Source organism: Ursus maritimus, unplaced genomic scaffold, assembly GCF_017311325.1.
Source record: "Ursus maritimus isolate PB19 unplaced genomic scaffold, ASM1731132v1 scaffold_32, whole genome shotgun sequence".
Lineage (NCBI taxonomy): Eukaryota > Metazoa > Chordata > Mammalia > Carnivora > Ursidae > Ursus > Ursus maritimus.
Genome location: NW_024425786.1, coordinates 29440309 through 29462763, shown reverse-complemented (window position 1 = coordinate 29462763; position 22455 = coordinate 29440309).

The following is a 22455-nucleotide window of genomic DNA, read 5'->3' as shown; positions in this document are numbered from 1 at the left end:
CCCATTCTGTATCACAAAGAGAATTTTTTTTTTTTTTTAACTGATTGGACTTTTAACAGATCTTTATGAGTAAAATTAGCTGCCTTTGACTTCTGGGATTTACTCTCCTCTTGGGTTAATTTTATCTAATCGGTGGCAAAATCAGTCTTCTAAAAATCACACTTCCTTCCACCATCCTAGAAAAATAAATGAAAAAAGAGGCCCCACTTAAGTGGCCTTGTTATTTCTCTTGATTTGCACAGCCTTAGCCTCTCGCTTTTGTCCACACAAACCGTAACACAGAGGTCACAAAAATCCCTTGACTTATTTAAATATGGTAATAGCATCGTTGATGCAAACATGGGGTTAACCCAAATATTTCATAGTTTGGAGATTTTCCACTAATAAGACGAATCAAGGACTATATTTGGGGAGAGATTAAGGTCACTGGCCCTCATTTGAGTTGATTGGTCTCTTGAAATGAGATGCTAATTGTGAAATTGATAGGCAGATTTCCATTTGATTTTACCCCCAATAGTTTATGTTTATAATTAAAATAATAAAAATGGAAAACGTCCAGTTCAATCAGCATAATCTCCCGTCTATTCTCAGGCAGCCTAACTGAAGCGAGATGCATCTGCGCGTGTAAGTCGCAAATTCCTTTTCCTTTTCCTCTGCTGGCTGGAGGGAAGGGGAGGAATAAACTGCTTATAGTCTAGATATGTTGACATCTCCTCCAAAACTAGAGAAGACCAACCACAATGTCAGAATAAAAAGAAAAACCAAAAAAGAATCACGCCCACTTTTATATAAATAACAGAAGATTCTTGTTTGCAATTAAGGTTATTAGTTGATGCAGTCATGTGAGCAGTATTTACCTGCGCCAGGCACTAGGGATACGGAGGGGAATATGGAAGTTGGATCCCAGGTCTTGTGGAGCCTACGTTCTGGTCAGGAACGTTTTTAAGCAGGGGAGTGGGGTGATTTGATACTGTTTCTGCTGGCTGATTGCCCTGTGAAAAATGCACTGGAGGAAACACGAGTGGAAGCAAGAAGACTAGTTAGAAGATTCTTGCCGTGGTCCAGGTGGGAGATGACAGTGGCTTAGAACTGGTGGTGACAGGGGTGAAGGCTAGAAGTGACTCATCTAGAATATGTTTTGGAAGTTGAGTGGAAAGGACTTGCTGATAGATAAGGTATGGCGGTTGGAGAACAGAGAGGAATAGACTTTTCCCCCTCAAATGTATGCTGGTGCCCTATGGCAGGTGGGAAGACTGAGGGGAGGGGAATCTAGGAGTTCCATTTTGGATATGTTGGCTGTGAGATGCATCCGAATTGACTGACAGGTTGCTGGTTACCTGAGTTCCAGAGGTCTTGCTCCAGTGAGGAGGGAGGCAGAGTCTTCCAGGCTATGGGGAGCGCTAGAAAATATTTGCATGACAATTTAGAATAGAAAAGCTGTCTTGGCCAGCTGGTACATTGGGCAGCACCTGAAAAAAAGGAATTCAATAAAGATGAATGAAAGGTGAAGACTCTGGAGACAGTAGGGAGCTGGGGAGGTGTGGAGGGAGACAGAGTTATTTTGCATTATAAAAGGGGGGGAGGTTTAGGGAAGGGTAGACTCCATTGAAGCCAAAGTGAAGAGTATGACAAAATCCTCGTTTGTCCTTGCCCTGCTTCTGTAGTGGGAAGAGTCCTGATTTAGGGGTCAGACGGATTTGGGTTCGAATCCAGATACTATCACCTACAGGCTGTGTGTTTGAGCCAGTTACTAGCCCTCTCTGCACACATACTTTGAAAAATTTCTGTCTCTCCAAAACGTTGAAATCATTAGGTAAAAACTAATTTGTTTCCCCCATCTTGTATTGAGCAAAGATACATCAAGCTGCAGCTCGAAATGTCAGGTCAGCTTGAGAGAGTGTGGCCACATGAATTGAAATAATTGCAGCCAAAAGCAAAGGCAGTTTTCTTTAGGCATAGGTCTTATCTTGCATGAATGGGTCATTCAAGCTGTGATTTTTAAAACCTTGAGACAGGCTTTTGTACCCTTCAGGCTGTCGTCTGAGATGCCGGGAGAGGGACCAAGGGGCCATTTTCCAAGGGCATCCCAGGTGATAAGCTCAGGAATGTCCGATAACTTTGACCACTTCTGTGATTGAGAGGAGATCAAAGGAAATGGATGTACATTCCCAAGAATTAAAAAACCTTCATAGCAAAAGCAACAAAAGCAAAAACAAATAAGTGGGACTCCATCAAACTAAAAAGCTTCTGCACACCAAAGGAAACCATCAGCAAAATGAAAGGGCGACCTACACAATGGGAGAAAATATTTGCAAATCCCCAATCTGATAAGGGGTTAATATAAAAAAAAATATAAAGAACTCACATAACTCAAAAGCAAAAAAAACCCCACCCCAATCTGATTAAAAGAATAGGCAGAGGAACAGAATAGATATTTTTCTAAAGAAGACGTACAGATGGCCAATAGGCACATGAAAAGGTGCTCAACGTCACCAGTCATCAGTGAAATGCAAATCAAAACTACCATGAGGTATCACCTCCCACCTGGCAGAATGGCTATCGTTAAAAAGACAAGAGATAACAAGTGTTGGTAAGGGTGTGGAGAAAAGGGAACACTTGTGCACTGTTGGTGGGAATGTAAATGGGTGCAGCCACTGTGGAAAACAGTAGGGATGTTCCTCAAAGAAATTAAAATAGAACTACCGTAGGATCCAACAATCCCACTTCTGGGTGTATATCCAAAGGAAATGAAAACAGGATCTCAAAGAGGTATCTGCACTCTCATACTGACTGCTCTTGATCCACCACAGCCAAGATAGGGAAGCAACCCAAGTGTCCATCGACAGGTGAATGGATAAGAAGATGTGCTGTATATACACGATGGAATACTATTCAGCCATGAGAAAGAAGGAAATCTTGCCATTTATGACAACATTGAGGGAACTTAAGGGCCTTATGCTAAGTGAAAATAAGCCAGACAGAGAAAGACAAATACTGCATGTTATCACTTACATGTGCAATCTAAAAAAAAAAAGGAAAAAATAAAAGTCAAAACTCACAGAAACAGAGAATAGAGAAGTGGTTGCCAGGGGTTGCGGTGTAGGGGAAAATTGGTAAAACGGTACAAACTTTCAGCTATAAGATGAATAAAGTCTGAGGACCTAATGTAAAACATGGAGACTAGAGTGATAACACAGTATTGCATAATTGAAATTTGCTAAGCGAGCAGAACTTAAATGTTCTCACTAAAAAAAATAAAAAGATAAATCTGGGAGGTGATGGATGTGTTAATTAACTGGGTGGGGGGTTCCTTTCACAATGCATATGTGTATCCAGTCACCATGATGTACACTTAAATATCTTGCAATTTTATGTCAATTACACCTTAAAGCTGAAATTAAAAAAAGACCTTCATATTTTAGGAAGAGGTATGCAGTGCTTCCCCAGTCTGCATTCTAGGAGTGCCTTCAGCAAAGAGCATTGCCGTACCCTTCATCTCTATCCATTTTTACATCCCATTAGGAATGAGAAGAGACTTTCCATTGTGGGAATGCTCTGGGGTTCTGCCTGTGTGATATCCCGGCATCTCATCTTAATTCTAAATCTGGTTTGGTTCACATGATGCCAATTAAATCTTGATACTTTTTCCCCTCTGGGTTTTCTGGTTTGATGGCTTGTGCATGGACACCGGCCATGAGGAGTTAGCCAAGTTTCCCTAAATGTATTTTATAAACTAGTACTTCTCAGACTTCACTGTGCACACGAACCAGCTGGGCATCTTGTGAAAATGCAGACTGGTTCAGCAGGTCTAGGTGGGGTCTGAGGTTTTGTATTTCCAACTAGCTCCCTGGTGATGCCTGGTCTTGCTGGTGTGGGGTTCACACTCATACCCGAGTGGCAAAGTTGTAGCATTCTGGTTTGTTAGTGGAACCCAAGTCACTGGAGAAAAAAAAAAGAGGGAGGAGAGGTTTATGGACAGATAGGTTTGGGGATAATAGTATATTTTATCTCCTCTTGTAGATTTAAAATGTACCTTATTCATATCTTCTTAAAGTCTCCGAGAAGTCCTGCAGTTAAAAAGAAACTATTTGTTTTACTCAATGTCAAACTCATTTGATCATGAAACCCCTTTTCAAGGAAAACCATCAACATTCAGTAGAATTAGTGTTCTTCGTATCGAATTTTGGAGAACAATTTGAGGCACCAAAGATAATCACGTTGATTGCAAACAGTCACTAGGCAGTCCCCTGGGAAAATGCCGCAGTGTGTGATAAGGCAGTCCCCTGGGAAAATGCCGCAGTGTGTGATAATTAAGAACATGGGCTCTGAAGCTGGGTCAAAGCCTGCAGCTGAATCTTGGCTCTTCACTTAGAGTTGTGTGACTGTGGGTCAGTTAGTCAACTGCTCTGAGCCTCAGTTTCCTAATGTATAAAATGGGGATAATAGAAGATCCTGAGACTGGAAGCTGATACCATTGATGCCTGGGTCGACAAAACATCATGTTGAAGTTGAGCATTTTGGCTAGAATGAGAAGCCCTCAGGCCACAGGAAACCCAGGAGAACAGTAACATGGGAACAGAATGGAGTTTGAGCCCCAAGGGCCCCTGAAGACTGATGCCGAACCCTCCCTTTTTGAGTGGGGAACCTGGTCACACAGCGGCGGCAGGAGTTCACCCGGGGTCAGCAGCAGAGAGCAGCCGAGGACCCGGAGCTCCGGCCTGGGCCCCCGCACCCCCCAGCCCACTGTGCCAGCACACCGTCAAGTTGCCCAGGGAGCACCTCCAGGTTTCCTCATGAGGCGCCGCCTGTGTTCCAACGTAGTGTTTGAAGCTGTGGCACAGAGGGGGGAAAAGAAAGAAAGATTTTGCATGTTGGCACCTTTCCCATTGAGGGCCCAAGCAAGGGCCCTCCACGGCTGCCGGGTTAGAATCCTCAGTTTACCAGAGCGCTCCTGGAAGTGGTGGTGACCTTCCCAGAGTGGCAGTGCCTGGGGCGGGGGTAGGGGTGTCTGTAGGACATGGTGCGGCCTGAGAGGGCCCTGGAGAGTTTGGGCCAATTTTGTAGAGACCAGGGAGTCCCCTGGCCCACAGGACACTTTCCTGGGGTGAAGGCTGCTGGGTTTGGGAGCCAGAGGCGTGTGGAATGAGCTGCCCGCTCCCCAGCCCACCCCTTGGCTGTGGGTCCCAGGGCATGTTGCTCACTCCCCCTCGCCCGGGCCCAAGGGACAAGAAGTAAACAAACACCCTGTTTTGCAGTTCCTGAGGCCTGTCCGTCTGATTCTTGCTTTGAACCTCAAAACATCCCTGGAAGGAGCCTCGCATTTTAGTGTTACTAACTGGGGTCCCTCAGTCAGGAAGCAGCAGACCACATGCCCGAGTTGCTCCCAGAAGTGAGGCGGGGACTCGATGCCCAGGTCCTCCTGCACCTCTGTCTTCAGCCCCAGCTCTTGTCTTCACAAAACCCTCTCTAAACAACCCAGGTGGGTGCATCTGGCCTGATGGCTGAGGGCTGTTACCTAAGTGGCTTCCCGAAAACCCTTTCTTCCTTACCTCTCTCGCTTCAGGTGCGGGGAGGCTACACAGAGTCCCGGGAGCGTGGGCGAGCTGCTAGGGTGGATGGACAAAAGGACAGACTGATGTGGGAAACAAAGGCAAAAGAAAAATTATATTTCCTTACTACCTACAGCCCACTGACAAGTCCTTGCAACGGGCAGAGTGACCTTCCTGTAGAAACTCAGCTGCCTCAATGTTAATACTTTGCTAAGGGCCAGATGGGGGACCCCCCAGATCCTGTAAGTCTATGTTAACATATGAAAATTCCTTTGGAAAGTTCCTTTATCTCTGCCCCCCAAGATACAAGTTGGCAATCGTCCCCCAAGCGTATGACCCACCAATATACATCTGAAATGTCTCTTGCCTCAGGTTTTATTGGACAGTAAAAAATGACCTTTTCCCAACAATAGCTAGCCCCCTCAGGGTCCTGGAAACCTTGCTTCCCAATTCCTTAGAAACTTACACTATCCCTAACCCCTTCCCGATTTGAAAGTATATAATCAGTTACTCCTCATGACCCCAGGGCAGCTCTTTCTGTGCACAGGTCCTGTCCCTGTGTTTTACTAAAATTACCTTTTTGCACCAAAGACGTCTCAAGAATTCTTTCTTGGCCTTTGGCTTCGAACCCTAACATCTTTCCTACATCACAGACCATCCAGGACAAAACCTCACCACCAACCTAATCACATAATGCTAACATGGGAGAGGAGCTTACAAAGTTCGTTCACATCCATTTTCTTATTTCTTCCCTCTGCTAGCCTCATGAGTGGACAGGACAGGGTTTGCAGTTCCCCTTTTTACAGATGAAGGAACTCAGGCTTAGAGCTGGCACGATGGGTCCACTACAAGACCGCAGGGGAACCAGGACAGAACCCAGGCTTGGGGCCGGTCCAAGCCACCCCAGGACCTGGACCAGAGGCTACGACTTGCTTGACTGAGCTCCTCTGTTGCTGCCAGATCCAGGAAAATTTGTGTCCCCGGTAGAGCTGTGAGCACCATTCTTCCCAGAACCGCCCCTTGCCCTGTGCCACAGGGGAGAAAGTGTGGGTTTGTATGAAACCTCTTGCAATGGTCCAAGACTCAGCCTGGCCCACCATCAGCCCGAATGCGTGTGTGTGTGCACGGGTAGGGGTGGACGGGCCAGGGCAGAAAGAGCCCTGGGCTGTGTGCCCAGTCCCTGAGATTTCCCAGGAGGGAAGCCCGGTGTCCAGGCAGAAAGCCAGGAGTGTCCCTCCTCCCTCCAGAAGATGGGTCCTGGAGGAGCCGTCCATCCCTCGTCCCTGCTGCTGATGGGTGACGGGGCGACGAGAAGGGGCCAGGCTGTGCCCCTCCCGAGGGCTCTCACCGGATCCGGGAGGAAGCCGCGTATTTGTCTTATTTCCTGTGGACCATTTTGACTTATTTTCTCGGTCCAAAGAAAGAGCTGCCGCGTAAACTAAGGCTCCGTTCTAGGGGGCCTGTTGGCTCCTTGGAGTCTGTAATTGGGGCATTGAAAGGATACAAAAAAAAAAAAAAAAAAAAAAGCCCACAGAGGAGTGGATGATCTTTTATACTTAAAGTTCCCCCCTCTATAAAAGCGACATATTACAAACCTCTTTCTCCTCTCGAACATTTCTTGCTAAGTGCATTCTGATGCCACATTGAAACGCAAAATAGCTGGAATCAAGCAGGCACCGAAGGCTATTTATATGCTAATCTCTATTTCCCAAGCTGAAGCAGGAACCTGCAACTGGGTGCTGCTTCTAATGATGGCTCGGCTTTAACCTCTCTGGAAGAAAGAAAAGTATTTTCCTTAAGAAAACAACTCAGTTTCTTTAAGATGAAATGTAATTATCTATTATCAGATGTCCCTTAAAATGCAAGGCCTATTAAAGCTGCTAAAAATATTGAAGCCCTAATTTCACCATAATAGCATTTTAATTTCAGCAAATCACGGCTCTATTGTTACAGGACATTTTGCGGTAGGAATGTGGTAAGAGGTCCATCTTAGCTTTCTTCTTAACATTTTCCTTTCTTTGAGAAGTACAATTAAATCATTGCAATCATCTAACCTTGCTCGACACAAAATTTTACTTATCAAGCGCGAAAACAATGGTCATTAGCATTTAAAAGAATTTGTTTTAAAAGTAGCTAAAGTTTAATTGCCTTAAATATTCTTGTTGGAATGTGCAGCCGCTGTTGGTTCAACGTTCATATTAAAGAGAGACGGTGTTTAATTGATCGCTGAATTTCATTGAAAAATATTTACTTTCTTTCCGGGCAAAGAACGAAAGAGACGTTTTGACGGACCCTGGAGGAGGAATGGTTTTGGGGAGAACGACAGGGTGTGGGGAGTAGCTGGCAGAGTGACCAGCTGGGTGCTCCCCTGTGCATTGCATGCTTTCTCGGGAACTCTTCCTCTGTAAGTTTCTAAAGTGAACCCCCGGTCCTCCCCCGCCCAGTCTTGCTCTTAATAGACCGCGACAGGAAGCATCTCTCCTCCACAGCAAAATCCTTGAACTTGTACTCTTGTTTTTCAGAGACCCTGTGCATGATGAAGACATTAAAGAGGGGGAACTTGATGTCTGAGAGCCAACCTGTCCCCCCTGAGCCTTTTCATGTGGGACCAGCGCAGGGCTCGGGTGTTGGGGTGGGGGGTGCGCTCTGTGCCGTGTCTTCTGCCCGCACCTGTTGGTGAGAGAACACTCCTCCACAAATCCAGGTCAATCCCCATCTCCCTCCTCTCTTACTTAAAAGATTTTAGGCCGTCTTAGTGGAGCTGTCCCCGTCACCAATTTTGCAGAATTTCTGAGCTCCCGAGGGAGGCTCTGGCAGGCAGGAAGAGCGGTGAGGAATGGCAGGAGAATCAGCTCAACAGGCTACTGACTGAGGTTGGCAAGAAGGGGGTCATTGGGACCCTCAGAATTGGTGTTCATTGAGCGCGTTCTGTGTGCTCGGCACAGAGGGCCGAGTTTTTCGTTTGCATCATTTCCCTTCACCTTCACAATAACCCTCTGGTGGACACTATTATCCCCATTTTCCATGTGGGGCCACTGAGGCTCGGGGAGGTTAATTTGTGCAAGCAACCAGCGGGAGGCAGAACTCCAAATCCATCTGGGATCTGTCTGCCAACGACTTCCACGCTAAGCAGCCTCCTATTAGTTTCTGTCCTCGGTCATGACCTTAACCAACACTAAAGGTTGGTTCCCCTGACTCCATTCTACTTCTTTCCCGACCCCTTGGCCTCGGGACCCCCTGGGCCCATGTACACGTGGAATTTGAAAAGTCTCTGTTCTTTTCCCCTTTGGGTCTCAGTTTGCTGCCTGGAAAATGAGGACCTTGGCTGACCCAGCCTTCAAGAGCTCGGCTAGGTCCAAGTTTCTATGGACTCAGTTCGGTCCCGCAGATGTACTGAGTGCCTAATCTGGGCCAGGCCTGGGGTGCGCAGAGAAGGGCAACACAGGTCCCTGCCTTTTAGATGAACGCTCTCAACAGCCAGCTCGGGGCAGCTGAGCACTGCCTCCTGACGTCACAGGGCTGGACAGTGGCAACCGTGCCCAGCATAGCACAGGTTGGGTCCTACAGGGTCCCAGGGCGATCTGAGATTTTGTTTGGCGTTCCCCTTTATTTGCTTCCTGCTTCTCTTTCAACATCCAACTCAAGAGTTACCTCTTCTAGGGAGAACCTTCAGCCCCTTTTCAAACCCAGATTCCCATGGGTCTTCCAGAATTTCTGTCGTGCAGCATCTCCTCTTGCAATAGAAACGTAAGGATGTAGCCCAGGTTAAATGCCTGGTTCCACCACGTGCCAATGGATGCTCTCAGATAAGTCCCTTAACCTCTCGGAGCCTGCCTCGTTATCCTTACAGGGGCCATAATAGCGTCCAGCTCCCCCTCTGGCTGTGTAAGTGCCAAGTGAGGTTTGTATAAAGCTCCTACAACAGTGTCTGGCACGTGCAAACACTTAATGAGCATTACTTACTATGTAATAAAGGTCCTTAGTCATGGGTGTGTGCTACGGCCAGGCCATGTGCTCTGCCAGCTTGGGCATCACGAGATGGTTACTTTGATATCTCTGTGGCTCACATAGAGACTGCTGCCTATGGGCAAGCATCATGGAAAATGGGCAAGAACAGGTGCTCAAATCCACATCCTGCCACTTACCAGCTGTGTGACCTTGGGTAAGTTTCATGACTTCTCTGGCCTTCAGTTTCTTCATTTTTAAATGGAGATACTTACCGTGCCTTCTTTATGAGGATGAAATGAGGCCATGTTGGTGAAGTTCAGTCCTTGCTCAGTGCAGTTGTAAGAGCCCAATGCACGGTACCCATTAGGTGAACAGGTGCTCATTAATCACCGACATCCGTGTTCCCCTTTGGCATTCTTATCTCATTTAATCACAACAGTTCTAGGAGGGGCCTCTGTTATCAGCTCTGGTTCATCAAGATCCTACAGCTGGTAAGAGGCAGGTCCCCTAACCTCCCATCCCCTCTCCCCCCATGAACTGCCCCCTGACATCCCATAGCATGAAGTCAGACGGACAGGGAATGATTCTCAAACAGGCCAAATCATCTTCCATTAAAGTTAGGTGGTGTTTGGACTCGTTAGGAATTCTAGCTAAATTGGTTTCATGATGGCGGGTCCTGAAATGACACCTCCAACGAGAAACTGCGCTTGGCTTTTTATACTGTTCGGGGGCTGTTATAAATATGATTATATTTGAAATAGCAGATTTCAAGTTGAAGTCCCCTTTGTCCACTCTAGAATTCAGATTTATTTCTAAGAGACCAGTGCAATTTTCTTATCTTTGTTACAAAGAACAAGGGAGTGGGAACAGGCAGGGTGGCCTCCAGGGACAAGGGAGTGAGTGGGCTGGTCTCAGATGCAGAGAAGAGTAGGGTATAGGGGAAGGAGCACAGGGTGTGTTTCATTCATTCAACAATGGCTATAGCTTTAAAAACCTAACACACACCATTGATTAGAAAATGCACTATTGACTTAATAAGAACCCTTTTTGGAGGCATGGGGGGAATAAATACAACCACTTTCAATGTGCGTATTGATTTTAAGACCCGGCGTTGAACGCATTCTAGAGGGATTGAGATCTGAAGGGTAGTAAGAGATGGTTGTGTGCATTTGTGGGTGTGTGCACGTATGCACGCATACACACGTGAATGTGTTTTTGTGCGTGTGTGTGTGGTATTTCTGAGCAGTGGGGGGACATTTGGGTGAAAGCATGCAGGCTGAGAGAATAGAAGCCCGAAGCCCTTGAGACAAGGGGCTTCCTGAAGAAGCTGAAAGAAGGTCAGTGTGACTTTGGGGGAGGAGGTTGGTGGAAGGTGAACCCGGGGATCAGCAGGGACATCTCATGACTCCAGGAGGGCTGCACGGTTTAGATGTTTTTCTGAGGAACACGCAGAGCCACTGGAGAGGTTAGGATTGATCTAGTCTGTGTGTGGGGCCCCTGGGAGGCTAAGCAGCCACAATCTGCAAGACGGCTGGATCATGGGGGAGCTGGCGCTGGAGAGGACGCGCACCCCCCCCCCCGGGGGGGGGATATCCGCACCCAGGGACAGGCCCTGGCTTAGTGGACATCAGGAAGTGCTTCAATAAGAGGACCTGAATTATGACTGTAGAGTTCAGGAGATTGCAGACTTGTCTCAGTTCTGTGAGTCAGCACGAACCTCTTCTGAGTGCTTATCCCTCTAGGCTGGCAAGGGCAAGTCTTCAGTTGGGTTCCTGTTCCTTTCCTTCCTGCCGCTTCTGAGTGGTGCAAATGTACCCCCGGAGGGGGGGGGTGTCTCACCCAGTCCCTTCTGGTCCTCAGTCCCCTCTGGTCACTGTGGATTAGCTTCCTGTTCAAGCCTGCTCAGTGTTGAGAAGGTGGGGCGCTCCTCAGCCCCTCTGCTACGCTTGGTCACAGGGTCTTTTTATGTGGGTCCAAAGGCCACAGATCTTAGTGTTCAGTTTCCTCACCTCTTTCCGATCCATCACAGCTTCTCGTCACAGCAACTCCCCAGCCTGAGGGCCATGTTCCCATTGGTCTGTGTCCCACTTGGAAACCTCTGAGAAACCTATCCGTTCTCTTCTTCCTTCCCCTAATGGCCGAGCCACTTCATTTCCTTATATTCTAAGCATTCTCCTCTGCCCTTTCCCAGTTTGAGGTAATTCAGTAGATAGAGGCAAGAGTAGGTTCTTTCCCTACCTAGGAATTTCAGCTTTGACCCTTTAACACCAAAGCCCTGCAGGTAAGGGTAAGGGAACACAAAACCCTAGCACTCCTTGCAACCCACCCTTTCTTTTAAACTTAAGAAACTGTTAGAGTCATGATTTAGCTGATAAAGAGTCCTTCGCTATAGAATGGGCTGAGCACGCAAGAGATGGCCCTGTCAATTTTCCACCCATCTACTCATCCACCCATCTGTCTGCTGCTTTCGAGCAGGAGTAGAAAGTTTTTGAGGATGCCATTTCTTTGACCACTGGCTACTTCCGAGGATGGGCTGCTACAGCCTTGTTTCTCCACTAGGCTCTGTCCATTGTCCGTGATGTCCAAGACCAATGCAGTATAATGTTAAAAGCCTGGGTTCTGGGGCGCCTGGGTGGCTCAGTCGTTAAGCGTCTGCCTTTGGCTTGGGGCGTGATCCCGGAGTCCTGGGATCGAGCCCCACATCAGGCTCCTCCGCTGGGAGCCTGCTTCTTCCTCTCTCACTCCCCCTGCTTGTGTTCCCTCTCTCGCTGTCTCTCACTCTGTCAAATAAATAAATAAAATATTAAAAAAAGAAAGCCTGGGTTCTGGAGTCAGGCTCCCTGGGTTCATGTCCTGGCTCCATCACTTACCAGTTATGTGACTTCAGTCATGGAAACCAGATTTTTCTTATGGTACTTACCTCATCTGTAGAATGAGGTTAACAGTTGGACCTGCCTCAAAGGCTTGTTGCAAGGATCAAATGAGTGAATAGTAAGCCTTTAGAGTGGTACCTGGTACTTAAGGAATGCTCCATAAATGTTAGGTATTGTGAGTACTCTTGGATCAGGGGTGGACATCTGACACAAGCTGGGTGAATCTGATTCTCTCTCCTCTTTTTGAAGTTTGGAGTCAAGACTGGAGCAAGTCTGGGTGACTCAAAGCTCATGTCTTGAACTAAGATGAAGGAAGTTTGTCCTGGGCTTTGGGTGAGGAGAAGCTGGTCTACTGAGAAGAAAAGAGGAAATGGGTATCTAGAGAGGAGATAAGAGGTTGGTGAATCTGGGAAAGGGAGAGGGAGGAGGAGGGAAAATGAGAGGGAGGAAGAAAGAGGTGAGGAGGAAGAGGAAGAAGAGGAGGAAGGAGAGGACGAAGGGCAGAAGGAAGAGGAGAGAGGTTTAAAGATGCTTCAGTGCTTGGGTCCCTAGTCCCACACTTGCTTGTGTTGGTCAGTGTTCTACCTGTGGCCAGGTCAATCCCCATTTGCTTGATCGCTTTTTGTTTCTGTTGCTTTGGAGTGGGTGTCTGAAAGGGAATGAAAGAAACAAAGGTAAAGACAAGCAGATCACATCCCTGCTCTTGGGGAATTTGCCATTGCTATAGACCGAGTGTTTGTGTCCGCACAAATTCACATGTTGAGACCTAATCCCCAGTGTGATGGTATCAGGAGATGGGGTCTTTGGGAGGGGATTAGATCCTGAGGGGGACCCCTCATGCATGAGGTTAGTGCCCTTATGAAAGAGGCCCCACAGACCTTCCTTTCCCCTTCCTCCAGGTCTCCATGTGAAGACACAGCCAGAAGATGGTCATCTAAGTAGGAATGTGCTGGTGACTTGATCTTGGCTTTTCCCAGCCTTCAGAACTGTGAGAAAGTTCGTTGCCTCAACCATGCAACCTGTGGTATTTTTGTGATAGCAGCCCGAATGGACTAGGTGAGGACTGGAGATAGGACGTGGTTGTAGTGAACTAGAAAACCAGTATGAATGGGGCTATAAGAGAGGACGAAGAAGAGATGGACTAGCACCAAGGAGAAAGCCAGTGGGACGGCGGAGGGCTTCATGGAGAAGGCGACAGTAGCATTAGGTCTTGGGGAATGGAGTTTCCCCAAACTTCCTTTGTGGAGCTGAGCTATGGCTACTGTTTCAGCCATCATCGCCCCCTGGGGCTATGGACAGAAGACGCAGCTAGACCGTGAGAAAACGACTCTCTCGTAAAGTTCCCTTCCCAGCGTGTCAGGGCTTTCCAGTCTGGCAAGCTACCGCTCAGTGCTCTGGGCTCCGGAAGGGATGGGCTTATTTATTAGCATCCTTTGATCTCAAGGAGTGTTAGAAGACAGCGCTAAGGGAGAAGATTTATAATTCAAGCAGCGCCTTTCCCCACACCAGCCACGTTGGGTATTAGCCGCACCGCAAAGGCTGGGGGATCCAGCAGGGAGTTCCACAAGGCAGGCTCCTCCTGGAATCAGATCAGCTGCCCCGTGGGGGTCAGATCTACAGCCCAGGAACCGAGTGGGGCTAGTTGCTGTTCCCCACGTCCACTCTGAGTGAAATTCCTCCCTTGCAGGCCTTTGCTTGTACTTTTCCTCCTACCTGGAGTGTCCCTCCCTGTGTGCCGCCACCCATGGCTGCCCAGGGGAACCCTACCCACTCCTCAATGCCCATCTCCCTTTGTGCCTTTTCCCTAATGTTCTCTGCGCTCCCCGCCTTCCCAGATGAGGTATGGCTCTCCCGTGCGCTCCCTCACTTTGCACCTCTGATGCAGCGTCGTCAGGGCGTATTCTGAGCTTCGGCGAAACACTGCACGGTTGTTTTCTTCTTTGTTTAGCTCCCACCAGAGTGGGACCCCTTCGAGGACAAGACCTATGGTTTATTCATTCTTGCATCTCCAGAACCTCCATAAATGTTTATTGACTGCATAATCAGACTTTTTAGTGCTTTAAAGTTATTGATAAACTACAACCAGGAGCATGTGGTGCTAATAATATGCCAGGAATAGGACTGAGATCAGTCATTTCATGTCATCGTGATGCCAGCCCTGTAGGTGGGTGGCACCATCATCCCCACTTTGCAGATGAGAAGAGCAGATGGGACTGCAAAGAATCAAGTGAGGCAGGGCATACAGCTAGGGAGACGGCAGGATTATATTTCAGCCCGAGACGATTTGCGGCCAAAGCTCTTAACTCTTGAAAAGGACAGGATGCCGCCACCCTTTTGTAGGACACCTCCTTCCCCAAAGCTAATTAAAACAACAAAGAGGCATCATTTTTATTAACCAGTTAAGTAAGGATAAAAAGGTAACATCTGTGTGGACAGTGTTGCAGTGGACGCGATAGTCTCCCACGCTTGTGACATTAATGCTGAGTCCAAACATGAGTCATTCCCTTTGATCCACATATTGCATTTATGTGGGGGCACCTGGGTGGCTCTGTCGGTCTAGCATCCGACTCTTGATCTCAGCTCAAGTCTTGATCTCAGGGCCGTGAGTTCAAGCCCCATGGTGGGCTCCATGCTGGGTGTGGTGCCTACTTTAAAAAAATTTATATATAAAAAAAAAGTTATCTTAAGGAAATAGTCCCAAAGACTGGGGAAGAAAGCAATAAACACGAAGATGTTCATTGCATCATTGCTAAGGATAGTGACGTGCTCATCAGTAGAATAGCCAAGAGAATAATGGTACCACTCCATGGAGTCCTGGGCAGTCATTAAAATGACAGTTGTGAAGACTGTGTAGGATACCAAAATGTTTAGGGTGTGGTATGAGGCCTCACAACATTGGGCACACAGGTGCAACAGTACCGCGGTTACCACGAGGTAAACCCAACAGCTAAGGAGAGAGGAAACCTACTGAGAATGCTAATAGTGCTTGTGTCAGGGTGAATGAGTTATGGCTTATTTTTGTTTCTTTTGTTTCGTCTATTTTTCACTTCTTCTGTAACATAGTTATATTATTTTTTATGATGAAAATGATGTGTATTTTTTTTAAAGCTGATGAATAATTCCATAGCTGAGCTTTATTAGCAGCCCAAAGGTGACCTTGTCTGAGGAAGACGTTCTCCAGGCCTTGGATGGAGGCGGGGAGGGCCGTGCAGCATGTGGCAGGTGCCCCCGGGGGTGAGGTTATGGGGGTGGTGGACACTGTGTGTGTGTGTGTGTGTGTGTGTGTGTGTGTCCCGTTGTTCTGGAACACTGCCAGTGAGGGCCTGACCCCAGGGCCCTGGAGGTGCTGCACAACAGGAGGGTTGCCTGGCTTTCTGGGTGAAGCAAGCACCCCAGACGTCCCTGTTCTCGCAGAGACGTACCCGCTTGGACACATTACTGAGCCTCCCTGTGGGCTCTAGCCCAGAGCTGAGTAGCAAGTTCAGAAGCTCCGGGAGGGAAAAGCTGGATGCAGCATCTGTATTTTTAATTAAAAGAAAAAACCAACAACAAAAATGAAAACGGAGAGACTAAGGATGTGATTGGTGGTTTGCAATGGTTTTATTTTCTGCCAGTTCATGGACGAGGGCTCTGTGGCTTCTGAGCAGCTGCAAGGCAGTTCAGGCCATGCCGTTGCCGACTTTCGGCCACTCTCAGTTCTTCCTCAGTGTGCAGGGCTCTTTGACGCGTTAAGAACAGGGTGAAGGAAGTGGGCTTATGAAAACTGTCTTGGATTCCTGTCGGGTGTAGGTTGTTAAAGCCCTCCTCAGGGGGCGGGCGCTGTGCCCCCCCCCCCAGAGATGGTGACACAGTAGGGAAGAAGGCAAAGCCAGGTTTGAGCTCTGTTGTAGTTGCTTACTAATCGTGGCTCCGTTATTGGGCAAATTCCTTCATCATTCTGAGCCTCATTTTCCTTATCTGTAAAATGGATGTTACGGTTGGTATTTGCCTCAGAGGACTGTGACAAGGTAACCTGAGTTGAGGTGTATGGAGCAGTGTGGACTTGGCCCATTCGTCATGGATGAGAAGTGCCAGCCCTTATTATGGTTACTACTACTATTTAATGACCATCCTTTTCTCTGTGCCCCTGCTGAGATATGTGGGCTTTTTCTTTTCTTTTCCTTTTTTTTTTTTTTTAAGATTTTATTTAATTATTTGAGAGAGAGAGTGCATGCACAAGCAAGCATGCTGGAGGTGGGGGGGAGCAGAGAGGGAGGGAGAGGGACAAGCAGACTCTGCGCTGAGCGTGGAGCCCGATGTGGGGCTTGATCCCAGGACCCTGAGATCATGATGTGAGCTGAAACCAAGAGTCAGATGCTTATCTGACCAAGCCACCCAGGGGTCCCAGATATGTGGACTTTTTCAGACAGAACTTTACCAGGGGAGAAAGAGTGGTGGGAGAAGGAGATAGAGAAAAGGTGGTGGGAGCAGGAGATAGAGAATAGCCCAAAGACTTCCTATGCCCTTGAACATTTCTGAGCCTCCGCCTCTGTCCCTGCAGGAATTCCCTTTCCCAGATATCACCAGGTCTTCCTGGGACTTTGGTCTGGCTGATACCCTCCTGGCCTGTCTCTGTGTTAAAGACAGCTTCTTGGTTCCCACCAAGAATGGTTGATCTCCTGGGTATTTCCTCCTTCCTGCCAAACTCAGGACCACAGTGTGTCCTACACAAGGTACTGTGCTGAGGCCCATATGTACAATTCCCAATTTAATTCCTGCAACCTTTGAGGTAGTACTATTCTTATCCCCATTTTAGAGCCAAGGAAATGGAGGCTCAGAAAGGATAAATCAACTGTCCAAGGTCACCCTCTGAGAAAGAGACAGAACAAGGATTCTAACCTAGGCCTCTCTGATCATGAGCTCTTAACCACTGCAGCTATAGATGGTGACATGAGTACTGACTGTCTAGGAGGTTGGGCTGGGGATTATTAATGAAGGTGAAAAGTGCATCGTAACCTCCAACGTGTTAGGCAAATACAATAGCGTAATAACGTATAACAACGTATATAGGAAGAAGTACAGCACTGTGGTTATAGGCTTGTGTTCAAATTCTAGGCCATTCCTTTTTGACCTTTTATCACATGAAGTGACCTTGGGCATATTGTTGAATGTTTTCAAGCCTCAGTTTCTTTTGTCTGTAAAACAGGGAAACCAGTATGTGTTTGTGATGACAAATGTGGTTGTATGGGTGTAGCCTTAAAACAATGTCTGGCACATAATCGACAATAAATAAATAAAACCCTATAATGTGAACTCCACAATGGGAGAGAGTACTGTTTGTTCATTCTTGTGTACCTAGCACCTAGACCAGTCCCTGGCCCACGTGCACTCAGTGAATCTCTGGTGCATAACGAATGGCGGTGGTCCTAGTTGGTCCTAGCCACAGTGGCTCTGGTGTGGTCATTTTCTCTCCAGGGACACTCAGCTGGGTTGGATCTTTATGAAGGGCCAGGGCTGACTCTGTTACTTTGACAAGCAATTTGATGGATGGACTAGGGCAGCCCATAGACACGATGGCCTGAATGGCCAGATCCAAGGGCAGTACTTAGGGAAAATCACATGGACACCCGAAGGGCTGCTTCTACCTGAGATTTCATCATTTCCCTGTGAGCTAAGTCCATCTAGGGAATTTCTTCTGGCCTAACTGGAGTTGCTTGTCAAAATTTATTGTCTAGAGTCAAAGGGAAGACCCTTATCAAATTAGGATTACATAGGGTGGAGAGACCACCAGGGCTTGGGCCTCCTACCCCACCCCTCTCTAATAGGAGGCCACGAGTAGTTAGAATTCAATTAAGCCCTGGTGAAGGGAGTCTTCGAGGCAGAGCTGGGGCAGGCCCATGTCTGGGCTGAACAGAACAACCGATTTAAGCTAAATCAACGCCTACTTAAGTGAGCCGTAATAAGCATTCTGGGGGCAACGCCAGCCTGGGGGCGTCATTTATCACCGGGTAATAGAAAACCGTAATGAATAATAACTTGGGCCCAGCAGCCGGAGCACGCATACATTACGGGGTTCGAGCTGCCGCTGTCCACTGAACCGGGAGGGTGGGGTCCGAGGCCTGGGTGGTGGGGTTTGCATATTGAATTCTGCCTCTTTGCAGGAAGGCCTTTGTTGTACAGGAAAGCCATTAATCTCACTCCCGCTTCGCCAGTCTTGCAGTGGGCGTGGGGAACACAGCGGTCTGTTTGCTTACGTTGTACCAAAGGGGACCAAGATGCCCCTGAGGAGAAAACGTGTTCTTGAGAGATGCTGGTTTTGGCTTCTACCTCGGCCGGTGTGTGAGAACATAGACCTCAGATCGGCTCCCCTCTGAGGCCTGATCCCGGAGTCCCGTTCACCCCCAAGGCCTTGTCAGGCAACACAGTTTGAGCGCCCACGGTGCGCAGAGTTCTTTGTGGGCGATGATGGGGTTTGGGGCCAGCACCGGGATGTGCCTATAAAGTTCTGCACCAGCAATCTCTCATTTGACATCAACTCACTATTTTTGAGATAGATTGTTGTATACATGCCCCATTTTACAGACAAGAAAACTGAGACCCAGAGGGTTTAAGTGACTTGCACACACAGTTAGGGAGTAGGGGTCCTGGAATTTGAATCTGGGCCTTCTGATAAAAATTCTGAATCCTTTACCTTTTAGCACTTCCCCTCCCAGGAAGAAACAGGCTCTAAGGCTTCCTCATCCGGTCTCATACCATTCCCTTCGGGCTCTGGATCCTTACGAGTTAGTTATTGGCCCTCCCCTGTTGTGTCTGGGCAGACCACTCCCCTCCTTTCCGAAGTTCTCCTTGTGCCTTCCATCATACACCTGCCCGTTCACCTCAGCCAAGATAATGACTGTGTCTCCCTGCTGTTGTGGGAATAATGCATCAATCTGTACTAAGCCAAGATTCTTCCGGTCCCACCGGCCTGGGGGTCAGAGAAGGCCACTGAAATAATAACAAAGCAATGTCTTCTTGACTCAGACCCCAGTGCAGGTTCGTTCCTAATCCGTTCCCTTACGTTCTGTGAGGATTGCTGGGGGACCTCCTGTTGCTGACGGCTTCGGTTGTTCCTAGGGAGCCTCCAAGACTTCCTCCCGTCCTCTCCGTGAGCCTACTGAGGGGCTTCCAGTTTGGTGTTGACCTCTTCTCCTGCCTCCAACACTAGTTTTGGGTCTTTGGAGGTTGTCCTTGGTCCCTTCTGACTGGGGGTGACTGGTCTTTTGTTCTTTCGAAGTCCCCACTTCAGACAGGTGGGGAGGTTGCCCTCCTGCACATTCACCAGCTCATTCAACATTGATGCACCTTCTAGCGGATGGAGATTCAAAGAGGACTTAGACCATGTCCTTCGACACCAGACGGATGCCTTGCTCAGGGGCTGCCGCTCCACGCTCACCTTCGGATTTCTTATTGGCTCCAGAGTTCAACTTTAGAGATGTACAGTTTTTGTTCTTTATTTCCTGAAGAATCCGCTACTGCTGCTGTTTTTGTGGACTGGCTCTTGACCATAAACTCAACTTCTCGGGACTTACGATGAGTTCGTAGAAGCCTGGAGCAAAGCGTCAGTGCCATGAGCTATGCTAGGCTCCGATGTCCCTCCCTTTTGACCTCAGCCAATGTCCTCAGACCAAGACGGGGGCCTGAGCCCAAATTTTCATTGGCACCTTCAATTGAACAATCAGCTTCAGGAGAATACCTTCACCACATTCCTCGTAAGCCATTGTAAGTAAGCAGAAAAAAGTCACCTTGCTTTTTTCTAAGAAAAAGTTTAAATTTGTAATTGAAGTGTAGTTGACATATATTATATTAGTTTCAGGTGTACAACATAGGCAGTGTATAGACAATTCTGTACATTACGAAATGCTCACCATGGTAAGTGTGGTCACCATCTGTAACCATACAAAGTTACTGTAAAATTATTGACTACAATCCTTACACTATACTTTTTATCCAACCCCACTCTAATTAACCATAAATGGATAAAACCCAACCACGTCAGAAGAAAATGAGAAGTATTCTACCTGTCACGTGAGTTGTAATAGTTTTGCTTTGACCTATTTTTTCCTAGTTTGTTCTCTGCTATTTGACACTCATCATCCCTTTGACTCTTTAATCCCTTCGCCACCTATGCAACGATTCCTCTGAGAGCAAAGCATCTTGATGATGACAGCAGCCACGTGATGGTGGCCATTGCAGGCGGGCCACTCAGCTTTCCCTTCAGAAGCGCCATGTGTGTAGAGTTGGGCTGATGAGCTCCCCGTGCTGCTCCTTTGATCTGCTGTGATGTTCAGCTGAGGCCACATCCTCCCAAGGCTGCTTCTGGCCAATGACAGGGGCTGCAGAGCCGGGCTATTTCTGCCTCGAAATTCAGGACTCCTCTCATGGCCATCTTCACTCCAAGCTCCTTATTGGCCTGGCCATGGCATTCTCAGAGCTGTACTATATTTTGTGACTCTTCCTGCCCAGTCTTCCTTTTGTCCCGTTCCCTAGTCAGAGGTGTCAGATCAGTATATGAAAGGTTTTCCTTGCTCACCCCTGCTTCCTCTCCCATTTATCCTTCATAGGCATTTCCCCGCTATAAATACCTGACACTTCTAATTCTGTCCTCGCATCCGCTTCCCGGAGACCTGGGCTGACACGCATGCCAAGAGAGAAGCAAATAAAAATGTGTTTATGAATCATACCTACACTTAAGGTGGCTTCAAGGGACCAGAACAGAGGCTCTAGGGAAGATGGTGCTCTCGGCATCACTGGGGTGTCCCCTGAGGTTTCTAGCATGGACCCAGCTTTTGACTGGGACTCAGTGAGTGAGGGACACTAGGACTCTTCCAACCAGACTGCATTTAGGGTAAACCTGTTGCGTCCAGGGGCAGAACTGAGAAGCCAGAGGTCTTGCTTTGGTCTGCTTTGCTCAGCTTCCCTTCCTATGCTATTATCACTAAGAACCGTGTCAGTCACTGATATCAAAGTGGTTGCCTGTATGCTCTTTAGGGACCATTGGACCTTAGGAAGGATTCTCAAGAACAATCTGCCAGTTCTAACTTCCAGAAGGCCTTGACCTCTGTGGCCCTGAGGCACCAGTTGGTGCTCATACCTTGAGAATACACCACCTCATCCTTCACACCACCATCCCCAATCTTCAGGAAAGTCTGCAGTTCAGTTTGGAGGGAAGTGCTGGTGGAAGTCTGTTCCAGCTTCAGGGACAGACTGACAGTGACCTGAATGATAGTTGTGGTGGGTGGTAGCTGGGTGGGGCAGCCAACTGGCTGAAATTGGTCAGCAGGGTATGTGGCCTGAGAAGTTGTTATGGGACCACAGGAATGTCCCGGGGGCAGCGAGATACTGATTCTGGAAGGTAGAAACAGTGGCGCTCCATGTTGCTGAACCCACCAGTGATGTCTCTATCCTTATGTCCCTGTGTCGCAGCAGAATCCCGCACAGTTGGCACCCCTCTTGCTTGTTAAAGAGAAGCTTGTGTCATGTTCGTGAGAGATATTTGTCTGTAGTTAACATGCCCTCCGTGAAACTCTTGATTTCCTCCTCTCTCCTCAATTTGTTCATCTCACCATCTTTTTATCTTAGCGATGTGGTGCATTCAGTAACTCGTCATTCACGTAGAGATTCAAGGCAAAAGCTCTGGAGTCATTTTCTTTTTCTTCCCCACTAGCACCTAATCCATTAGTAAGCCCTTTCGCAGAGCACCCACTCTTACCACTGTGACCGCTACCATTTCAGTGTGTGTCATGACATCTCTCGCCTGGACTGTTGCAGTGGTCTCCTGCATGATGTCCCTCTTCTGCTCCTGCAGCCCACGTGACCTCTTGAGAATTTTGGTCAGATGGTTTCAGTTCCCTGTTTGAAAACCTCTTATTATATTCGAAATGAAACCCGTCATGAGGATGAAAGGTAGAGCATAGGGAATATAGTCAATGGTATTGTAAGGCAAAAATAAAATAAAATAAAACCCAAATATCTTACCATAACCTATAAGGCCAAACATGAGGGCCTCCTGCCTATTTGTCCCACTGAATCTCCTAGCATGTGTGTAGCCCCCCCTCCCCCACCCC